We start from the raw sequence: 18,639 nt of genomic DNA, 5'->3' as shown, positions 1-18,639 counted from the left end.
TTGGGTCCTCATTTTACTGACTTTGGAAGGATGGAAGGCTAAGTCAACCTTCAGCTGGTGAGACTGGAACTGCCGAACTCTTGGCAGTCAGCAGAATTAGCCTGCATTATTGCATTCTAACCACTGCGCCACATGGCTCTTGTACTGAGCGCATGTAGCTAGGTTTTGTGCAGCAGCATAAAAAAATCTGTTGGACCCTGATGGGACAATCTTCCCCAATGCACTTTATATAACTATAACTCATTAAATGTTATATATTATTAGTTGGTTGTAATTTTATATGGTATCATATTTAAGATAATTTTATATTATATAATTTTTACATTATAATTTAATATAGGTGCATCCTGGTCCTCCTTTATAAATGTTAGTTGGGTTGTTTATAAATATATTTTAATTTGGTCTTAAATTTTATTTTGTTTATTCACTCACTTAACACTCTGCTTGTATCGGTCTATGACTGTACCAAATAGAATTGAACTGAATATTGAGAAAGTCAGATATAATTTCAGAAGATGTTCCAAGATCTTAAAACAAAAATCATAAAAACAAATTGAGTAATATTTTGTATTTAGCTAGTGAGCAATTTCCTCCTAGTTACCTAGAGAATATTGCTAATTAGCTGAGAATATTCCCTCAGAATACAAATGACATTTTCAGTGATCATAAAATGCTGTTTTTGTACTGAATACCTAAATTTTACATATTATAAATAGCAACTTGTACAGGTAGCTCTGAATATTTATAAGGAAACCTATTAAAAGACAGACGTTCTATTCTATTCCTTTAAACCATTCCTGCAAAATAAGAAAAGAGTGGCACTCATGGTGTGACTTTACCCCCTAAATCTCAAAAGAAATGTTTTCCCTGTGGAAGGATTTATATATGTTGGAAGCAGCGGGTTACCCCGTACTAAATTCCACATTATGTTTTGACATATGTATTACAACTTACTTCATGTCCTGACACCCTGCTCTGTGTCTGTGGAATTTCTTATTCCACGTTCTTCGCTGCTGTTGCTACTGCTACTGCCAGAAAAATTATACTGCCTGCTATGACAATCACCACTTCTGGAGGCCACTTCTTCAAGTTAATTATGTTAGGAAAAGCAGAGAAATACTAGCGCTCATAGCTGCTGCCTGAAGAATTTTATAGGACGGTGGTTATGCTTTGAGCTACAAAAATCAAAAGACTGAGATTTTCTTAATGATGGATGACTTCTGCCCATCTTATAATTACCTTGCTTTTTAAAGTTCCTTGGAAAATTACTGCTGTTTAAAAAACATTTTTTTCTTTTTCTTATTACCAAGAGTTTCCTGAAATAGCACATATATCCATAAAATGCCTACCACTCTCACTGTTTTATGTCTAAGCCTAAGAGTCGAGGTGGCGCAGTGGTTAAATGCAGCACTGCAGGCTACTTCAACTGACTGCAGTTCTGCAGTTCGGCTGTTCAAATCTCACCGGCTCAGGGTTGACTCAGCCTTCCATCCTTCCAAGGTGGGTAAAATGAGGACCCAGATTGTTATTGGGGGCAATATGCTGACTCTGTAAACCGCTTAGAGAGGGCTGAAAGCCCTATGAAGCGGTATATAAGTCTAACTGCTATTGCTATTGCTATGTGATTCAGCTATGATCTGAACTGAGATCTGAGATTCAAAAAAGGGATACATTGGTTTGATTCAAATTGGTGATATTTGATAGCAAATTGTTTCTATTTAAGCCACATGGAGATCTAAGATTCAATTTAAAAAATATGTAAAGGCTATAATGAAGAACCTTCAAAATACCTGATGCTAGGACGTGCTCTATCAGAATGGGATGAAAATAGCAGGAATGGTCTAACCTTAAAAGAAAATGAATACTGCCAAATTTCAGTTGGACCCTATTCAAAAAATTTGCAACAATAATTTACTTGAAATATACCTCCTACCTCTTTTAAGGCAGAGATACAGGTGTGAAGAAAACATAGCTTAAGTGTTTTCAAATTATCTAGTTTAATGAAATTTACCCCAATTTAACAATACAAAATGTTTCACCACATTTTAAAAATAAACAGATAAACAAAGCTGCCAATATTCCATTTGTATTTTAGGTTCTTGGTGTGATACTGAAGAGTTACTGTTTATTAATTTTGTAAAGTAATACAGTTTTTGCTGATCACTGATTAGAGGGATTTCTGGAGTTCCAGGAGGGATAGAATAGAATAGAATGAGTTTAAAGGGACCTTGGAGGTCTTCTAGTCCAGCCCGCTGCTCAAGCAGGAGTACCTATACCATTTCAGATAAGTGACTATCCAGTCTCTTCTTAAAAGCCTCCATTGATGGAGCACCCACGATTTCTGGTGGCAAGCCGTTCCACTGGTTAATTGTCCTCACTGTTAGGAAGTTTCTCCTTAATTCCAGGATACTTCTCTCTTTGATCAGTTTCCAACCATTGTTTCTTGTCCTGCCCTCTGGTGCTTTGAAGAATAATTTGACCCCCTCTTCTTTGTGGCAGCCCCTCAAATACCGGAAGACTGCCATTATGTCGGATGGCATCATGTGGGAAAGCGAAGGCTTTTCTAGAGAGGGCTTTAGATCAATGTTAGGTTTTGATAGTACCAGGACTGTGGCCTACAATGTATCACCTTAGTTAACAGAAGCAGCAAGAACATGAAAGACCATGAAGGGCCAATGAAGTACACTAACTACAAAGCAAGAACGTCATAGATAAGCATTTGTGGATTTGGTCTGCAGTCTTTATTTTTATGCCTGTGAAAGTTTGGGGCTGTGCCTATAAATGTCAGCCTCACCCAATTCCTTATTGTTAAGAGATTGAAACCAAGCACAATTGTGCAGAATTTAAAAGTAAGGCAGGATGATACCTATGCAAACAATGGTGAGAGCTGAACGGAGCTCTCAATTATCCGGCATAACCTATCCAGAAGTGTCATATTACATTAATTCAAGATAGAGAGCCAAACAACAAAAAATGTTTTTCTGTGGTCCTATTCATTCTCTTCTGATTTTCAGCCCACGCTGCTTTAGGAACTTGAGATCCCTCTGGAGTTAATGAGTCTTGAGCAGTAGAAACATTGCCCAGTCCATTTGAAACTATTAAAACTATCTTCAACATCCATTTGCTAACCATTTCAGTTGCCTGCTCTTTTCCAAACCTCTACTCCAGTTTTTCTCTTAGAATTTGCTGTGATGGTTTTCATTAACTTCTTCCTTGATGCCAGCTCAAGCCGGTAGCCCATCCTTTTATCTCCTGCAGGATTAGCTTTTCTAATACCTACTCTCTTAACAGCAAACTGGCACAGAAACAATTGTTTGGCTTAGAGCATAGATGAGCCAGTACAGTAAGAGTGACTACTGTTGGTTGACACCCTTGGTTTACCAAATTCTGGTTTCATTATTTTTTCCCAGTGAATTTATTTCAAAAAAGTAGAAGGGAAATTGGACAATAATGTCAGTCACATGTAAGTACAGTTGTGTGTTCTTTGCCAGGAGAGCTAGTTTCTAGCTGCACTTGAGAATAGATGGGGCTATTTCTTTACTGGCACTCAAATTTTCATTCATAATGATTTTGTTCTTGAAATTCAAGTACTTTGCTTCCTATGTAATGTATGTAATAGACCAGGTGCTCTATTTTATTCTTAGTGGTTAACTTTATGAGTGTCAATGTGTTGACTTACACTTCTGGAAGGTTAATTTGAACTGCTTGATGTTTTGAGTTTTACCTTGAAGTTATTGGTGAGTACACAATACATTTAATTTGAAGTTTAGAATTACAAACCATGTTGACATGTTCAGATATTTGCTAGTTAATAAGAACAAATGCGACTGCTTATTAAGTATGCAAACAAGATGAATGATGCCCTTAATCTGTCAGTCTTCTGCTTTAGAAGGCTTTGCAAATGACATTTTTTAAACAAATGTAACTTTCTTTAATTAAAATTATTTTGTATTCAGAAATAGTTGATTTAAGCGGTTTCCTGAGAACCTGCATTCTAGGGCAGTGATGGTGAATCCTTTTGGCACAGAGTACCCAAATTCCAACATGTGTGCATGTGTGCTCGCCAGAGTGTCAGAAATTCAAAGACCAGCGACAGGGGCATGCATGCATGATTTTTGGCCATTTTCCAGACCAAAAAATGGCCTGAAAAACAGCCTAAAATGTCACAAAAAAGGTGCAAAAACCAGTCTGTTTTGGGGGCAATTTCTGGCACTCTGGTGCCCACAAAAAACAGTAGAGCAGCTGAAAATGGTGTGAGTGCCCACAGAGAGGGTTCTGCTTACCATCTCTGGTATGTGTGTCATAGGTTTGTCATCATGGTTCTAGGGTAAAGGAACAGGAATAAATAGCAATAAGTTAGATTAAAAAGATATCTGAGAAGGCTATTCTAGTGAAAGCACAAACTAGTTAGTGAACTTTTTCAGTAGTTGGCACATTCTTTAATACACAAAAAATATTCAATATTCTTTAATGCGAAAGGGAAAAAAGGATTGCTAAGATATTGTCTCTGTGATTTTCTTCCACTATTCAAAAGTGGATCTGATAGAAAATATTATTTCTGATTTCTCTGGTTTTCAAATGTGAGGCTAAATTCACTGAGGATCTAATGAGGGCAAATTGTATATTAAAGTTGGTTAGACACATGCAAGTGGAAAAGCAAAGAAAGGGAAAGGGAATGTACATACGTAGCACATAAATAGTTGCCTTTATCTAAATGTAAGATTGCATTGTAACCCATTTTAGACTTTCTGAAATATTTGGAATAAAAATATTTGACGTCTGACCAAAAATAAGCCATTTTATTCCTTTATATTTCTTTAAAAACCTGAAATTTCCCAGGCCTCTTGTCAATATTCAAAGCATGTGTTGCTGCTTTAACTGGAACTAGTAACTATATTGCAGAATGACACTTTTCAAATGGAGCATGAAATGAATGCTTCCATTAAATATCTAACAACCTAAGAAATTCTTTACTGGATCAGACCACAGATTCTGTTTCCAGGGGATACCACCGGATGCCACTAGATGCTTTCAGGCAAATTTATTTTTAAATAAAAAATGTAAGAATAGATACGTACTGAAACAGATATCACACAACAAAATACATTCACACAACAAAGCTCACAAACAGGATATACAACTGATGTTACACTATTGTGTCCAAAGATAGAAATTAGTATTTAAGATATTCTGCCTTTAATTTCCCAAGTATATGGACCTATCATGGACAATACTGTCTTCCATGAATCTGCATATCTTCTTTTTAAAGTCATATCATCAACCCTTAGAACAACTAGGGAGATACCATAATAGGGCCAATATTTCATCACCAGAAATTGGGATAAGGAAGGTTGTATCTGTTCCTGATCTGCCCACTTCCCAGCCCAGGAGAAGAATTTCAATTATTTTGTTTACTCCTCTCCTGTTGAACAGCAATATTTAATAAGATACATTTTAAGCCTCACATAGGGAATCAAGAAGCGAGAATTATATGAATTTCAGAAAAGCATCTTTGATATTAGTCAGGGGTAAAATATAATCCTTAACACTGATGGGAATACATTTCCAGGTAATCTTACATCACATCAATTAGGCCAGAGGCTGTTTGAAATGTTTTCTTCTCTCGTCTCCACAACTGAGCTGTCCTTCCTCTTCTCATACAATTACACTTCTCCTCCATCTCCCCTGTCACCATCTCCTCCTCCTCCTCCTCCTCCTCCTCCTCCTCCTCCTCCTCCTCCTCCTCCTCCTCCTCCTCCTCCTCCTCTATCTGTTTCCTTGATGTTTTACAATTCACTATCTTGAATCTATCTATTGTTCCAGAATAGTAAATTTGGAAGAGATTTTTCAGTGAGTGAAATGGAGATTCTTCTTCTTAGGAGGGGTGGATTCTATACACTACCCCGTGATGATGAAAGAGCCGGGGTGGCGCAGTGGTTAAATGCAGCACTGCAGGCTACTTCAGCTGACTGCAGTTCTGCAGTTCAGCTGTTCAAATCTCACCGGCTCAGGGTTGACTCAGCCTTCCATCCTTCTGAGGTGGGTAAAATGAGGACCCGGATTGTTGTTGGGGGCAATATGCTGACTCTGTAAACCGCTTAGAGAGGGCTGAAAGCCCTATGAAGCGGTATATAAGTCTAACTGCTATTGCTATTGAATCTGTGGCATGCATGCCACAGGTGGCACGTAGAGCCATTTGTTAGGGCGTGGGAGGCATTGCCTTGTCAGCTCCAGCTTGCATGTGTGCAGTGGTCAATTGATTTTAGCCTTCATTTTTGGCCATTTTTCACCATCTAGAGGCTTTCATCCCTCCAGAGGGTGAAAAACAATCCCATGTGAAAACTAGAAGTTTGGGAACGGACTTCTGGTTTGCACATTGGGGCATTTTTCTCTCTCCTGAGGCTTCAGGAAAGCCTTCTGAAGCATCTGGAGGGTGAAAAATGCCCCTACAGGCAACCAAAAAATCCATTCCTGAACTTTTGGGTTTCTCATAGAGCCACTTTTTGCCCTCCAGAGGGCTTCTGTGGGGGCAAGGGAGACCATTTTCATCCTTTCCAGGCTCCTAGAAAGCCTCTGGAGCCTGGGGAGGGTGAAAAATGGGTCCCAATGGGGCCAAAAGCAGGGGGATGGCAGGGGTCACATGTGTATGTGTAGGGAAGGAGTCACATGTGCATGCACATGGGCAGTCACACACATAGAATTATGGGTGTGGGCACACCTGCACATGACTCCCCTGTGCTCCCCCCAATTTTGGCACACGATGGGAAAAAGGTTAGCCATCACTGCCGTACACCATCTTTGAGTGCTCAGGTTATTGTGATCGCTAGGCATGATTATTGACATCTATGAATGATCCATCAGCTGTACCAACTTTTGATGAAGGATGATCTGGGTACATTATTTCTGTACTGGCTACGTTAAGATTTGATTGCGTTGTGCTCTATATGAGGACACTCTATGAAGGGTGTTATCTTGAAGCTCTCCTCTGCTAATAAAGAGCTACAATTTTTATTTAATTTGTTTATTAATCAAATTTATATAGTTGCCCATCTCACCAAGGGAAATTCCAATCACACTGAAAGAGGTTGTATAGGAATAAAGTAGATTTAGAGTCTTTTTATTGATGGCACAACCCTGTGGAACTCTTCTGCCCTTCAGTCACGAACTGATTTTCACAGTTGAATTGTCTTTTGATGAATTCTTTTAATGGCTTTTGGATACATTATCTTGCTGTTACTTTGTTTTGTTATGATTGAGACAGTTTTATGATGGTTGAAGCTTATTGTGGATTAGTTTTATTTTGGGTTTTCATTGTTGTTTATTGATTCTATCTGATTACTATTGCTAGCTAGCCTGACATTTGGAATTGTGTGCTATATCAATGAACAGAATCAGTAAAATGAAATGAAATAAAAACCCACAACTGTTAGCAATCAATTCTATTGTTTAACTATCTGTTTTATAAAGTATTTTCATTAGTCTTGAAACTCTCACGTAACTTGGAGTATTACAAGTGGGGAAATTCCATGAATATCACACTGAATCCTGAAATGGTATTTAAAGGGGCTGCATTTAGTTTTAAGATACAACTGAATTTGATTTTACATCATTTGCATGCACATTTCATTAAGTTAAACTAAAACAATTAAATGTAATGTCAAACTTTGTATCTTATGGGATGATCAAGGAATCAAGATTTCAAGAAGGAATGAATTCTATGTCAATAGAGACTTGCAATTTTTATTCATTTATATATTAATCTAATTTATATATTCACCTATCTCACCAAAGGTAACTGGCCACCCTGAAAAAGATGCAAGACATACAAGCATTGGGAATAAACTATGTTAGAAACTTCCAGTGATGATTGAGTCAGGCAGAAGGTCTTTCAGTGTTCTGAATCTGTTTGCAGCATGGCTAGAGGTTCTGTGTATGAGCTAAGATGCTAACAATCATTATTGTTTGTTTATATCAGCAATTTTCAAACTTGACAGCTTTAAGATATATGGACTTCAATTTTCAAAATGCTGGTTGAGGAATTCTGAGATTTGAAGTCCACACATTTTAAAGATGCCAAGTTTGAAAAAAAAATTAACAGTTAACTTGGTAATTTCCTATATACTGTATATAATAATTCCATGTCTAGAAATTTCAAAAGTATAATCCCATAATTAAAATATTAATTTTGGGGGCATTTTGAGAAGATTTCTGTAGCCTTCCCCAGTGCTTTGGGAGCCTCAATTGCATATCTTTGTCTATGTTTATAAACACTAATGAGCTATTGACAGTTCCTCTATTATAATGTAAGTGTGGACCTGTTAGCCGCGACATAATAGATCAAGCAAGGACATGCCAATAATTGTCTCTGTTTTATGTGTTCATATGGTGGGGGCAGAATGACAGCTTGCACCCAAGGACAAATCTGAATAAGACCCCCTCCTTAAAATTTTTGCAGGTACATTTTTAGTGGTACAAGGTATAGATTTAAAAGGATAAGAACTGAACCGCCATCACAGTCAAAATGGAATTGTGTGAAAGAGTTAGGTGGTAACTAATCAGAGGATTTAGTCTTTGTCTGTGCCAGACTAGATTCTCCTTGCAGTTATTATCCACTTAATGCTATATTGCCCTTCAGTGATGAGGTCTCTGGAATTTCTGAAAGATAAATTCCTACAAGCTGAGTATACTGATTGCAGGTCAAATGCTACACCTACAAGGAAAGATGTGACCCAGGTTAAAGCAGAAACGTATGCTTTAACAGAAAAACAGATCCTGGCAGGACATGAGCAGTTGAAGGTGAGAAAGGATGGGGGAGAGGGAGAAGCTAAGCCAGATATATCAGAAGCCTTCTCATCCTCAGCAAGGGAAGCCTGGAAACTGCCGTGGGCTTCTGCAAAACCTTCCACTGGACTTACAACTCCAGTTACCAGCCAAGCACTGCTGCCGCCGCCAAATGAAAAATCCATGAGAGGCAAAGGGAGGAAAAGTTAATGTAATATTAAAACTAGAAATATCCATTCTGTCAAATGAAAATGCCCTGCTGTTTGATCCCATTTATTGCAGTAAAGCTTTATATCAAAGCATCTTGGGATTTTAAATTACATGCCAGATGTAATTTTGCAGCATGAACATAAAATGCAAGGGGACGAGAGACAGCTCAGCTCCATGTTTTTTGATTGAACTCATAGGGAACCTTTGAAGTGGGTCCCAGTCTGGCCAGTTGACACCCTAAAGGGAATGTTGGAATAGACACTTTCCACAAGAGGTTATGTTTACAGAATAGTTCTCTGAACTGTTTTTTGTGAATGCCATTATTATTATTTTGGTGGCACAGCAATGGAGCGATATGTGGCTTAGGACCACCTTTTTCCCTGGGAATAGAGTCTGTAATAGAGTCTGCTGGGATTTGTAGATTATCTATCTATCTATCTATCTATCTATCTATCTATCTATCTATCTATCTATCTATCTATCTATCTATCTATCTATCTATCTATCTATCTATAAATGGCTGTCTCCACTCAGTCGCCTCAACATCACCCGGAAACAAAGGGAAAGCCTGTAATAATATTAGTAAATTTTCAGTAGTTCCTAAATGGATCACTGTGATTCCAGATCCAGCTCCTTTTTGGGTGTGTTGATATTCCATACAAACCAAAAGGGGGGGGGGTGTGCATCACTACAGGATATCTGCCTTCTTGCCCATTATATGATGACTTTTTTATCTGTAATATTTTTGTATTTATGCTACAACAAACTGAACTACAAAAATAAAACTAAACCAAGGAGAAATTTCCTGACAGTGAGAACAATTAATAAGTGGAACAGAAGTTGTGGGTGCTCCATCACTGGATTTTTAAAGAAAACATTGGACAATCATTTGTCTGAAATGGCATAGTGTTTCCTGCTTGAACAGGAGATTGGACTAGAAGACCTCAAAACTAATTTCCAGCTTTGTTATTTGGTTATTCTGTCTCTGTACTGTGAGTTGACCATATATCAGAATCCCTAATTATCTTCATAAGGGAGTCTAAGAACCTAGCACAACTTCTGTTGCTTTCAGCTGCACGTATATTCTTCTATGCAAGGAAACAGTTAATTATTTTAAGAGACCCACGGTTGCATTTATTTATATTTTAAACTAGGTCTGCTTTAAGAAAGCTTATTTCAGCATCTCTCTCACCAAATGTAAAAAATGAAAGGAAGGGTAAAATCTAATTTGCCAGCCTTACATGTATGAACAGTATTCTTCTAGTGCCTCAACACTGCTGCTTCCTTCTGTGCACGCCTGGCTGCAGACTTTAATTAACTTCCCTGGCTGAATCAGAGCTGTTGTTAATGAAGCAGCTAATTCTGAGAGCAGGGGGCATGTGCTACCATTTAGTGCATTTGTGTGATTCCAGCACCCAAAAGTCACTAGATTTCCCCATGAGTTTGTCCTCTTTGATTATGATGATGATGATGATTAAAGCATAATTACTCCCATTCTTCCCCATGTTGGTCATGCTGAGATCAAGTCTATTACTCGTCCCTTATTCTCCATTTCCCTCTAATACATTTATGCTGGGCACAAAGGCTGCTTCCCAGAAGCAGATTGAAGGTGAAAAATGGCAGGGCGTTGGAGGGCATCTGAGCACTGATTCTTTAAATAGATTTCTTGTGTGCATATAAAGACATACATAATCTGCCTACAGATTCTGGGTATAGTAAAGGTAGAGGTTGCCCTCGCATATATGTAATAGCCCAGTGATGCAAACTTTTTCGGCACCAAGTGCCAAAAAGGGAGCACGCGTGTGCTTCGCATGGCACCGAGTGTTAAGAAGAGAGCATTTTGTGCATGCTTTGTGTGCATTCTTCTGGGCTGCAACCAGGAAGAGGGGCTGCCCAGGGGGCATATGCATGCCAAAAAATGTACTTCCGGTTTACGGCACGGATGCAGCAAATCTTCCGGTTACTCCTATGCATACACACACTCTGATCAGCTGGCCGGCATGCATGCACACGCCGGAAAATGGAAGACCAGCTTTTCCAATTTCCAGCACTGCTGCACAGACAAAGGCCAGCTGATTATTGCGTGCACATGCACAGCAGAAACCTGGAAGATAAACAGGTGTTTCCGTGTATGCCAGCCACTTTGGGCACCCGTGCCATAGGTTCGCCATCCTAGGGAGTGGTTTTCATCTCTGTTTCAAAGCCGAAGAGCCAGCGCTGTCTGAAGACGTCTCCATGGTCATGTGGTTAGCATGATTAAATTTCAAAGGCACACAGAACGGTGTTACCTTCCCACCAAAGGTGGTCCCTATTTTTCTACTTGCATTTTTACAGTGCCTGCTTTCAAACTGCTAGGTTGGCAGAAGCTGGGAAAAGTAACAGGAGCTCACTCTGTTACACGGTGCTAGGGTTTCAAACCGCCAAACTGCCAACCTTTCTGATCGACAACCTCAGCATCTTACTACTGAGCCACCACATCCCTTATTCTGGCTATAGAAGATCCCAGTAAATTGACAGCACTTTCCTATTGATATCTTTAAAAACATGTGCCTGATAGAGGAACATGTTCTCAGATCAATGATAATATTCTGAGCCTCATTCCTTAGTGCTGCCAAACTCTTTGATGCAGTGGATGATTATCAGGGGAAGAATTTTCCTAATATCCTACAATCAATATGTACAGAGTAAGACCATCTTGTAGAACTGTTTTTTGTTGGTTTTTCTTTTTCTTTTTACTGCTTTGTTTCTTATCCTGCCATGTTTGGTGATGTTTATTTCCATTAATTGGTTTTATTTTTGTAGCCTGGTTTGTTATGGCATAAATGCAAAAATATTGTAAATAAAAAACATCATCCTATATGGGCAAGAACGCAGACAGCATGCTGTGATGCAGGCTCTCGACTTCTGGTTTGCATAAAATATCAACATACGTACATAAAAAAGGTGATCATGACGATCCATTTATAGAATCAGTGGGTCCTAATTCTGCAGGAACCACTGTAAATTTACTATTATTATTACTACTGGCTTTTAAGATAAAATTTCTTTTATTATTGGTTTTTTGTTGTTTTATCGATTGTTTTAGGGGGGTTTTATTTGTAAATTTCACTTTCAGCTAGGAAGCATATACGTATCTTTTAAAAAAATTAAAAAGCAAAATGATAAAAATCTCATTTCCAACTTTAGATACAATAATCTAGGATATTTATTTATTTAAAACATTTAAACAGCCATCACTCTTATAACCAACTCTGGGTAGCTCCCAATCAAAAGCTAAAACACCCCATAAAACCATATTAATACTACGGAACTGAATGTTTACATACTATTCCTTCTCTTTTTTCTTCCTTCCTTCCTTCCTTCCTTCCTTCCTTCCTTCCTTCCTTCCTTCCTTCCTTTTTTCCTTTCCCTCCCTCCCTTCTTTTCTCCCTCCCCCTCCCTTCTTTCTTATCTATCTTATCTACTCTATCTATCTATCTATCTATCTATCTATCTATCTATCTATCTATCTATCTATCTATCTAATTTAGCTCAATAAGTCCTTAAAAGTGCACAAAGTTTCTTTGGATAGTAAGTAGCCCAGGTTATGCACATTATCTGGAGGAAGGAGATAGGAAAGTATACATTCAAGCTAGTATGCACCACTCTTGCTTAGTAATATGGGAGCAACTTCTCTCTGGTTTAGTAATAAGATGAATTGCTGGGAGGCTGAAGACAGTGGACAGGAAAAGTGGGAAAAGAGACTCTTAAGTCTGTCAAGTAGCAATCATATAAAGCAGTACTCTCAACAACAGCCAGGACTTGAGAGTACATTTTAGTAGCAGCCAATAGACTTGTCCACTACAATTTTCAATGTGCATATATGAAGTGATTTACTTGACTGGGAAGAGTATTGACATTTTTGAACTTTGATGTTGTAGAAGGCTCCTGACAATACTATGAACAGCTAAGAAGAAAGCAAATGGTTCATTGAACAAATCAATTCTCACTCAAAGCAATAATGATCAGGCACAAATTATCTTACTTCAGATATACTATGCAAAGACATAACAGCCTAGAGTTGGCTTAATGATGGGACAGGAGAAAAAAAGAAGAGGACAAACAACAGCAAAGTGGATGGACTCAATTACAGCAGCAATGAGTGCATCATTGAAGACATGAAAGACCAGGTTAGCAGCATATCATCATGGAAAATAACTACCTATGTGGCTGCTAGAGTTGAAAACAACTTAATTAATCAATCAATTAACCAAGGAGAATAGAAAAATTTCTTTTGAGGGTACCCCTCTGAAGATACGGAAGAGTTGTCAAATGATCACTTTCCCCAAAGTCCTGGAATGCAATATCACTAGCACTTTACAGCACTCTCTAAGTGCTGCACTCTCTAAGTGATTTACAGAGTCACTATATTGCCTCCAACAATCTAGGTCCTCATTTTACTGACCTCAGAAGGATAGAAGGCTAACTAAACCTTGAACTGGTCTGGCTCAAACTGCTGGCAGTCAGCAGAGATAGCCTGCAATACTTCATTCTAACCACTACGTCACCACAAGCCTGAATCTGTGATAGGATCTGGATAAGTTTACCAGGGAATACATGTTTTGCTTGTCAACCAGTTTTCCAAGCAAAAGAACAGCCCCTGTTGTTATACACCTTTGCACTTCCCTGGAACGTCAGCTGGTAAAGCAGTTACTGTTCTTAAAGATACTCAAAGCTGAACATTGACTATATACAAAATAAATACGGGACTAAGAAATTCCAGTTAGCCTATGCTTAAGATCAGAAATGATTTAAACTGTTAAAAGTTAGTTCAGTAAGAAGAAGCTAAGGTCAATCTAGAATGTCATTAATTTCTTTATTTCTTTTTTCTCAATAGATTTTAGACTGTGTTAGTTAAAAATCCATACCGTGTACGGGTTCTGGGAAGTCGGGGGGGGGGGAAGGAGGAGGGGGGGTGGGGGGGTGGAGGGAGGGAGGGGCACACACACAAAAAAAATTGTACTTCAATGTCTTAATGATTGACAAATGATGACATATTTGTGTTTTTTTTAAAATAAAAATAAAAAAGTTCTGTTTTTTTTTTAAAAAAAGCTGAACATTGTGCGAATGCTCAGCTTAAATTCATTTTATGCTGTTTCTGTAAATAAAAGTTTGTCCATTGTTTTTATTTACTTCATTTTGAGAAGAGGCCAAACTGGTCAACATGCTATACAAAGCCTGAACTCTAAGGAAACGAAGTGAAAGTGTAAGTATTCATAATTAAAACAATTTTATTTTCTTTAATTGGAACAGAGTACAATCTGCTGCGGTTCAACATAGTTTAGAGGCTACTATGCTGTCCTTTTCTCCTCCCATCCCTGCCTTAAAAGAGATACAGGGGAAATATTTCAAAAATGTATTAACGGAAAACCTTGAAAGTATCCAGCTGAAACTTGGCAGCATTAATGTTCTCTAAAGCATTTACTATTCTTGTTTTTTTTTTACCCTTCATCCCATCTGCTCAAAATGAAGCAGCTGCAGGCATTTTGATGGTTCCCTATCACAGCTGCTGGTTGCTTTTTTTATTGAATCTGAAGCAGGTTGAATCAAATATTTTACTCCCAAATCGCAGAGCTCAACATCTAAGTGAATCAAGCCATCTCCAGATTTCAATTCTCCCATTTTAATTGGGATCAAGACTTATTCACATATTTCAGAAATGTTTTCCTTTTTTTTGGAGCCAGGAAGTGTGGTGAAGTGAGAGATTCCCACAGCTTGGGAAACCAGACCATCCATAAGCTCACTGTTTCAAAGCATTAAAGAAGTTCACACTAGCTTCATGGCAGTTTCAAATATACAACAAAGAAAGTAGAAATAAATTGGATCAGTGTTTGAGTTTTGATGACTTTATGGTATCCTAGAGCCTAAAAACCTCCAGTGATGGAGCACTGACAATTTTTGGAGGTAAGCTGTTCTACTGATTGTTCTTACAGTCAGGAAATTTCTCCTTTAGCTCTAAATTGATTCTTTCTTTAATGATCTTCCATCCATTACTTCTTGCCCTGCCCTCTGATACTTTGGAGAACAGGTCAACCCTTCTACTTTATGAAAGTCCCTCAAATACTGGAAGACTATAACTATTTCCCCTAGCTTGGTGTCATCTACAAATTTAATGACTTCCCCTTCTATCCCCTTGTTGAGATCATCTATGAAAATGTTGAAGATTATTGTGCCTAAGACAGAACCTTGAGGTACTCCACTGCATGCTTCCCTTCAGGTAGATGTAGTTCAGTTGAGAATTACATGCTGAATACAGTTGGTCAGCCATTTGTGAATACATATGGTGGTGGTACTGTCTATTCCAAACTGTTTTATCTTAGCAAGAAGTAGGCTGTAGTCTACTTTGTCAAATGCCTTACTGAAGTCTAAGTAAAATATGTTTACAGCATTTTCCTAATCCACTTATTTAATCACTTTGTCAAGAAAGGCAGTAAGGTTTGTTTGACATGATCTGTTTTTAACAAACCCATGCTGGCTTCTAGCAATCACCTTGCTTGTTTCTAGTTGCTCAGATAGATAATCACTACTTTTCCAGGATTTTTCCAGGTATTGATGTTAGGCGGATTGGTTTGTAGTCTCCTGGATCCACTTTTTTTCTGTTTTTTTTTTTTGAAGACTGGAACCACATCAAATATTTTCCAGTTCTCTGGTAGCTCTCCTGTGCTCCAGAAGCTTTGAAAGATTTTGTTCAGTGGTTCTGAGATCACATCTGCCCGTTCCTGCAGATCCCTGTGATGTAATCCATTTGATCTTGGTGATTTAAAATCACTGAGAGTGGAGAGGGGGTTTTTCTGACCAGTTTCTTACCTATTTTGACCTGTGTACCTGTTCTGTCTCCCACCGTGCTGCTATTGATAGGCTGGGTTATTTTTTCCTTTTGCCTAAAGACAGATGCAAAGAAGAAACTAAGCAGATCAGCTTTTTCCCTGCTACACCTCCTTACCATCTTCTTCCGTTGGTGAATTGATTGATTGCTTGACTTTTTTCTTCTTTCTTACATATTGAGAGAAACTTTTTTATTATTATTCTTGGCATTTGTTGCAAGTCTTAGTTCGTTCATGTGAAGATGCTCCTAGTTTTCATTACCTCTGTCAACTTTCTCAGTTAGCATTGTGCACAAAATTATCTCAAATAAATAACCCCTGAAAATACCAGGGGTTATTTTCAAGAAGGGAAAACCTTTTCTCCCACCTTGTCTCCAGGAGTGTAATTTAAAGTCTAGGAAACATTAACAAAAAAGAAAAGAAAAAAAAAGCACTTTGCTTTTACAATATTTATAATTTCAACTCTGTTGACACTTTTTGTCACCCATCACTCCTATTCATTCATCCTCTGGAGAGAAATAATGCTGTAGAGACTATGTAGTTTAGGTTGGTGGTGGCATTCTGTGCTTAACTACCTCTCCATCTTAGTGCTTCTCCTATCTTGTTCAAAATTAGTTTGTGATTGTCATTTCATATGCAAATAGATGAACAAGCACTTGACAGTTCCTAGACACACTCTCATTTCAATGAGGACTAAAAATGTTAGGCTGTTACCAGGTAACAATTGACTTTTTGCTGCTTTCTTGCAGAACTAGGAATACAAAGAACACATCGACAACTCTGATCCACAAAAAAATACTGGAAGAACCAGAGAGGGGCTGTTTTTCCAGTTGCAGGCATTCTCCTTTACCTACTTCTTTTAAGTGAAGGCTGAAATTGTAAACTCACAGAAGCTGTGGTGTGTGTACATGTCTACTTTTTTCTACAAAGCAAAGCTTCCCCCCTGTGCTACCCTCCAGTTTGTTTGTTTTCTGAAATGTTTTCCTCTGGGTAGTAACTTGCCTGACAAGCAGAAAGGACAAGACATGTTTGGAAAAGGATAAAAGCTGCAGAACAACCCAACGGAGTTCAGCTTCTTATGGTGGCATGCCATCAAAGATGCTTCTACAAACCCGAGTAGAGTCGTCCTGTGAAAGTTCCAAATCAAGCAAGACCTTTGTCTACCCAAAGTGCTCCTGAACAAAAACCACTGGAGCCCAGCAGTGGAGATCACATGTTACAAATGTGTTAGCAACCTGAACTTTGGTCAGCAAACATAAAATGTAGTAAATCATGGCAGGCAATCATAGGAATTTTTAATGAGATCTGTGTCTCCCAGATAAATGGAAGTTCTTGTTACAGTGATGATACTAAAAAGCAACAAATAACATAACAATTATCATGTACATCTGAAATATGTCCTGTTACATTTAGAGTTTGTACCGTTTCCCTTAAATATTTTAATATCTAATTGTGCATTTTTCTCTCTTATATGTCTTTATGCGATTAAAAAATGGCAGAGTTCATTTTGGTAAGGTAATATGTGCTAGTCATTCCCGACTCTAGGGAGTGGTGCTCATCTCTGTTTCAAAGCTAAAGAGACAGTGCTGTTTGAAGACTTCTCCGTGGTCATGGGGCGAGCATGACTAAATGCTGAAGGTGCATGGAACACTGTTACCTTCCCACCAAAGATGGTCCCTATTTTTCTACTTGCATTTCTACATGCTTTCAAACTGCTAGGTTGGCATAAGCTGGGACAAGTAACAAGAGCTCACTCCGTTATGTGGCACTAGGGATTCAAACGCTGAAGTGCTGACCTTTCTGATCAACAAGCTCAGTGTCTTAGCCCCTGAGCCACCCCATCCCTTCATTTTGGTCAGTTGTACCACTTCTCTCTTATTGAAATATAAAGTAGACCTAGGGATTGATGAGACGTGAGGCATCTGAGGTAAGTTAGAACAGCTTTATTCAAACAGAGAGTTAACTATATACAAGTAGAAGCAATTCAGCACCTCGCCCTGCTTGACAGCTATTTATACGGAGCTGTCAAGCAGGGCGACCAATAGGCGCACTTCTAATAGCCCGCACTCAGCCAGCCGCGCCTTAGCCAATCAGGCGCGGCTTGGCTATTGCCAGCTGTCATTCATAAGCGCAAGGACTTAACAAAATCAATAATGATTTGTTTTCTTTACCTCGAATAGCAATACTCTATTTGGCTTAACTGTCTGCCCATAGAAAATGCTGTAGTAGGTAGACTTTTAGTGTTTCCTAAGAGGATTTGTTTCATGTATTTATGAGAAACTTTAAAAAAAAACCATTTCTGAGCAAGCGTTAAGATTAGTGATAGGGGTCAAACTGTTCCCGGTGACTCTAAGTTGTTACCAGATTTTGTTCCAAATAAAAAGTAAAAATCAATTTTAATTCCCCCCCCCCTCTGAACAGTTTAATATAAATCTTTCTGTTGGGCAATGCAAATCTTCAAAGCATCTTCATGAAAGACTGGGGTACTAAACCAGGACAGCATCTGAGAATCTTCACCTTGTTCAGCAAAAATTGCTTTTGTGCGTGCACAGAAGTCATTTCCATCAAAGTACGATTGTTGATAAACTCAGACTGTCCTTGCTTTGATGCTGGATAGACATGGGGTGCTTTGTTTGTAAAAACACAGTGGGTTGTCTTAAAGCATCAAAAATGCTTATAGGAAATGCTTACAAATGCTTACAAATGTCTTACTTTGCCACCTGAGAGCAGCAAAACAGACTTGATATGGTTCAGTGTGGAACTGGTTTCTCTGCATGTTACTTTT

The 18,639-nt window shown here is 38.4% G+C and overlaps 1 long non-coding RNA gene across 1 annotated transcript in view; it reads left to right on the top strand.

Annotated features, from left to right (window-relative positions):
- The window catches only part of LOC148044068 (uncharacterized), a 127,360-nt gene extending 110,001 nt beyond the window's left edge, over positions 1-17,359 (top strand). Inside the window, exon 2 of the long non-coding RNA XR_015697649.1 lies at positions 16,604-17,359. This is a non-coding gene — a long non-coding RNA (uncharacterized LOC148044068). The remainder of the gene's footprint in view (positions 1-16,603) is intronic.
- The last annotated feature ends 1,280 nt before the right edge of the window (positions 17,360-18,639 follow it).

The sequence above is a fragment of the Thamnophis sirtalis genome, unplaced genomic scaffold, assembly GCF_051295495.1.
Source record: "Thamnophis sirtalis isolate CommonGarterSnake01/CBP01778 unplaced genomic scaffold, rThaSir2_p1.2 scaffold_9, whole genome shotgun sequence".
Classification (NCBI taxonomy): Eukaryota; Metazoa; Chordata; class Lepidosauria; order Squamata; family Natricidae; genus Thamnophis; species Thamnophis sirtalis.
This window is presented reverse-complemented; position numbering and strand designations above follow the sequence as displayed.